This window comes from Coregonus lavaretus (genome assembly GCF_964263955.1).
Source record: "Coregonus lavaretus genome assembly, chromosome: 24".
NCBI classification, from domain to species: Eukaryota; Metazoa; Chordata; class Actinopteri; order Salmoniformes; family Salmonidae; genus Coregonus; species Coregonus lavaretus.
In genome coordinates, this window is record NC_140011.1 from 34073987 (window position 1) to 34079901 (window position 5915).

Here is a 5915-nt window from a genome sequence, read left to right on the forward strand (position 1 = left end):
GACAAATTTAGAATTTATTTCTCCAGAAAATCACATTGTAGGATTTTTAATGAATTTATTTGCAAATTATGGTGGAAAATAAGTATTTGGTCACCTACAAACAAGCAAGATTTCTGGCTCTCACAGATCTGTAACTTCTTCTTTAAGAGGCTCCTCTGTCCTCCACTCGTTACCTGTATTAATGGCACCTGTTTGAACTTGTTATCAGTATAAAAGACACCTGTCCACAACCTCAAACAGTCACACTCCAAACTCCACTATGGCCAAGACCAAAGAGCTGTCAAAGGACACCAGAAACAACATTTTAGACCTGCACCAGGCTGGGAAGACTGAATCTGCAATAGGTAAGCAGCTTGGTTTGAAGAAATCAACTGTGGGAACAATTATTAGGAAATGGAAGACATACAAGACCACTGATAATCTCCCTCGATCTGGGCTGCAAGATCTCACCCCATGGGGTCAAAATGATCACAAGAACGGTGAGCAAAAATCCCAGAACCACACGGGGGGACCTAGTGAATGACCTGCAGAGAGCTGGGACCAAAGTAACAAAGCCTACCATCAGTAACACACTACGCCGCCAGGGACTCAAATCCTGCAGTGCCAGACGTGTCCCCCTGCTTAAGCCAGTACATGTCCAGGCCCGTCTGAAGTTTGCTAGAGTTCATTTGGATGATCCAGAAGAGGATTGGGAGAATGTCATATGGTCAGATGAAACCAAAATAGAACTTTTTGGTAAAAACTCAACTCGTCGTGTTTGGAGGACAAAGAATGCTGAGTTGCATCCAATGAACACCATACCTACTGTGAAGCATGGAGGTGGAAACATCATGCTTTGGGGCTGTTTTTCTGCAAAGGGACCATGACGACTGATCCGTGTAAAGGAAAGAATGAATGGGGCCATGTATTGTGAGATTTTGAGTGAAAACCTCCTTCCATCAGCAAGGGCATTGAAGATGAAACGTGGCTGGGTCTTTCAGCATGACAATGATCCCAAACACACCGCCCGGGCAACGAAGGAGTGGCTTCGTAAGAAGCATTTCAAGGTCCTGGAGTGGCCTAGCCAGTCTCCAGATCTCAACCCCATAGAAAATCTTTGGAGGGAGTTGAAAGTCCGTGTTGCCCAGCGACAGCCCCTAAACATCACTGCTCTAGAGGAGATCTGCATGGAGGAATGGGCCAAAATACCAGCAACAGTGTGTGAAAACCTTGTGAAGACTTACAGAAAACGTTTGACCTGTGTCATTGCCAACAAAGGGTATATAACAAAGTATTGAGAAACTTTTGTTATTGACCAAATACTTATTTTCCACCATAATTTGCAAATAAATTCATAAAAAATCCTACAATGTGATTTTCTGGATTTTTTTCTCTCATTTTGTCTGTCATAGTTGACGTGTACCTATGATGAAAATTACAGGCCTCTCTCATCTTTTTAAGTGGGAGAACTTGCATAATTGGTGGCTGACTAAATACTTTTTTTCCCCACTGTATATATATATATACACACACTACCAGTCAAAAGTTTGGACAAACCTACTCATTCAAGGGTTTTTCTTTATTTTTGCTATTTTTTACATTATAGAATAATAGTGAAGACATCAAAACTATGAAATAACACATGGAATCATGTAGTAACCAAAAAAGTGGTAAACAAATCAAAATATATTTTATATTTGAGATTCTTCAAATAGCCACCCTTTGCCTCGAAGATAGCTTTGCACACTTTTTTTTTTAGGAACTCAGTCGGGGTCTCAAAGTACTGACTACACAAGGTGCAATTTCGAAATTTGGTTGTGCATCAGCAGTCACTCAATTAGCCCATGTCAAAAAAAATTTAGAATGGTAAGTTAGTCTAGCGGCCAGCTATTTAAACTTGGGGGGGGGGGATATGCAGACCCATGAGTCACTGTGGCACCTCATGATGAGTTCAGTTTTTTTTGTGGCCCCAATGCCCATCGAAGTTGCCCATCCCTGATGTACAGTATCAGAAATCGGGATCTATGGAGTCTGCTGCCCCTTAGTGGTAGATCTGGTGTACCTTTTTCATGAACATGTGCCCTGACCATTGGTCTTTTACAGACAATGGACCTGAAACTACATTGGGCCCTAGGTATAGCCTACATGCCCCTGATATATTATAGTTCTAAACACCAAAGGTTTTTTCTGGTCAGGTCACATGACTCAGGGCCCTAGGTTAGGGAGCTCCTGTGGTAACATTTTAGTCATTTAGCAGACATTAATTCAAATGTATTTGGCACATGCACAACAGGTGTAGACTAACAGTAATATGCTTACGTTACTAAGGAGTATAACATCCTGTCACGTCCCCCATCCAACAAAAGGTTTCACTCTAATCTCAGGCTGGGGCAAATATAACATTGGTACATTGGTACTTTTGTTCTGATCCCAGTACAGTACAGACTTGTACAATACCAATATATATTTTCTCAACTCAACATTATCACCAAATCAACACACAAATGTATCCATGAATGTGAAATACATTGTGAAATCAGCATCAATAATTAATATACTTGATACATGTCTTCAGTGTTTTTGTAAAAAAAATACTGATATATCCGAATCTATGGAGTCTACTGCCCTTCAGTTGTAGATCTGATGTATTGCATTGAGGTAGTGCTCAGCAGTTTGGGCTGCTCAATGATACAATATTTCACACTCGTTACGTCCTGTGCCACACAGCCCGTTCTGTTAACATCCAGCACACAATCAAAAGTGCTTCAGCAAAAGGATTCGCAGGAACCTTATTCGGAGGGAAATATTACCTGCACAATACTACTCTTGTTCTGCCCGGTTTCTTTTGTATTGCAAAATAACAGTCATATTAATACTAATGCACACGTGGCCGTTGTGAGGGGTAACATAACCCGGTCTCCAGTTCACTGATTTTATCAATGTTGAGGACCCCAGTGTGCTATGACAACAGTTAATGGAGACAAATGAACGCAGACATTGTAAAGTTAGTTTAATTTGGACAAAACGTGTTTGTTTTTATTTATTGTGATGCAGCAATCAACAAAACACTAACTAGGTTGAACCTAAAACTAGGTTTTACTAAGCACAAAGATTTTGTAAAATATACAGATGAAAAAAGAATATATGCTTCATCCTTGGATCATCAGATCATAGTTTCTAAAGAGGAACGATAGTGTTCAGGTCACCTTAAGTTTTCCACCTGCTTCAGTTTCCTCTGACTCCTGGTCTCTCTAGAGGTGGGGGTTTGAGGTGTGGAGTCAGAGACGGTGACTGAGTCCGACTGCTCCCTCTTAGATGGGCTTTTCCCTGATTTATTGTGCAGTGTTCCTTTGGTGGTAGAGTGTGTGGCCAGGTGGACAGTGAGAAAGCCATTGAGGCGGAAGCTCATGCCACACTGAGGGCAGGCAAAGGGCTTCTCACCTGTGTGAATAGTCTTGTGCGTATACAGTGCTGAGGGTGACTTGAAGGTAGCATCACAGTCTGTGCACTGATAGGGTCTGTTTCCTGTGTGTATGTTCATGTGAATGTCCAGGTGGGCTCTTTGCCTAAAACTTTTGCCACACTCCTGACAGACATGGTCAGGAGTTTTGTGACAACTGTAAATGTGTGCGTTGCGAAGGCTGAGAGTGCGATAGGTCTTGCCACACTCCTCACAAGAGAAAGGCCTTTCCTTAGAATGTGTCTTCATATGAACATCCAAGCTATGTTTTGTTTTAAAACACTTTCCACACTCAGGGCATTTTAAACCACTAATGTGTTTTTGTCTGTGAAACCCCCACATTCCTTGGCCTTTAAATGTTGCTTTACATACACAACATGTCCAGGGTTTAGTTTTGTCTGTCTTTCCCTGTCCTTTTACAGCCTCTGTTGGCAGTTCCCCCAGATCTTTGTCCTGTTTATGTGAAGCAATGGATTTACCACATAGTTGGCAGGTATTTATCATTTCTGTTGCAGTAGATGGTTGATGTTTTATGTAGGTGTTTGATGTTTGATGCAGATGTTTTATACCTGTACCTCGCATTGGTAATGAGGGTTCTGTCGCATTTGACTGAGAACCCAGGTCTGACTGGGAAATGTCTGTATGATGAGACGGAGCAGACGTATAAAACCCAGATGTACCATCTTGCTGCTGTGGCTTATGGTGTGATATCTGGTTTTTATTTGCCTGTGTAGAGTTAGAGGCCAGCGATTGGTCACCAGGCTCGCTCTCCAACCTTTGCTTTTTGCTGGGCCAGTGTGAAATGGGCTGAGGAAAGCCTTTTGGGTCAGAGGTCATAGTGTGTTCCTGCCCTCCTGTGATTGTGGGTACTAACACTTTGACCATATAGATGGGTTGCCTACTCTCAGTCCTCAATGACAGCATTTCCTTGAAGGTTGGAGGCTGATGGTTGTTTTCTATAATTGATGGAAGCAGAGATGCTATATGATCATATTTTGGCTTCAAATCCTTTCTTACCTCATTCAGGTGAAAATTAGCCCATATGGGATCTTCATTTTTGATGTCCACCATTTCCCGTTTCACATAGTGAGTTTCTGTAGAGTTTTTCACACTTTGTTCTTCGGCAGGTTTCACTGCATATAGGACTCCATTTCCATCTTGATCACATCTGTTAGTCAGAGTCAGCTGAACAGCGTTTTCCTGTGAGGTGGATGATCCAAGAGCAGAGCTAAATGGACTCTCAGTACCTCCAATCTCAATATCTACAGGTTCCTCTTTCAGATGTGCAGCATATGTTTTCCTTTCAAAACTAGTCACCCTTTTTTCCTGTTCTGCAAAAGAACATGCCCAAATAGGATCCTCGACTTTCATTTCAGAATCAACCTCATTTTCTGTTTTGACAGCTACAGTAGCATTTAAGGACTCTTTATTGACTGGGATGGTTTTGTGTAAAACTGGAGTCATGCCGGATTCATTCTGAGAATAATATGCCCAAATAGGATCTTCAACTTTCATCTCAGGACATTCAGACATAATCTCACTTTTACACTGAGATAAATCCAATTCACTCTTTTTAATAGACTCTGACTGCTGCTTCTCTTTGGATCTAATGTGAAGGGAGATCAATTCACTGCATTTGGTCTCTGTAGGTACTTTCTTAACATCACATGGCTCACATGTTACTCCTCCATTGGACATATCCATTTGTGAAGCTAGAGTAAACACAGGAACATCCCCCATCATAGCTGCTGGTGTCTTGTTACCGGCTGGGAATGTCTTTGGATCTCCAACTCCTGTCTTTGAACCTCCAGGGCTGCAAACAGGGTCCAGTCTCCAGTACTCCAGGATCTCCTCAACATCCAGAGCCACACCCAGATGCTCGTCTAGTCTTAAACCGACTGAATGTCCCAGCGTTTGAGGCACAGGTTCAGCTCTCACTGACAGGCTCGGAGGAAAGAGAGGATGTCCAAGGTGGTCCATCTGTAGTTCCTGATGTTATTCTGTAGTTCCAGACATATTATTCTGGTCCTCAACATTCACAGCAGTGTCCTCACCTGCAAAATGAGATGCAGGGGGTTATTGAGTTAAAATATACACTAGGAACATTCATTATATTAGCCCTGTATTTCACTGACTACGGTTATGGTGAGCATTTTATAATAATGCTGCATATTCAATTGTATGCAAATCTATGTGAGCATTTCACGTGTATGAGAACGGCCTACATTTCATGTTAACATAAAAAGTAAAAAAAAAACATCAACTTTTCATTCTGAGCAAGAGTGGTGCCTATCTTTTTCAATGAAACACATAATAAACAAACAAAAAAAAAAATATATCTATCTATCTATCTATATATATATATATATATATATATATATATATATATATATATATATATATATATATATATACATATATACACACACACACACACACAACAGTAGGCTTCCAGGATCCTTGCCCCTTTTGAATC

General features: G+C 41.2%; 1 pseudogene across 1 annotated transcript; it reads right to left on the minus strand.

Moving 5' to 3' along the window:
* Positions 1–2986: 2986 nt before the first annotated feature.
* Positions 2987–5671, minus strand: LOC311099833 (annotated as a pseudogene). The gene is made up of 2 exons: positions 5665–5671; positions 2987–5493 (listed from the first exon to the last, which is right to left on the minus strand). The product of its transcript is annotated as an uncharacterized misc_RNA (transcript).
* Between the last annotated feature and the right edge of the window lie 244 nt (positions 5672–5915).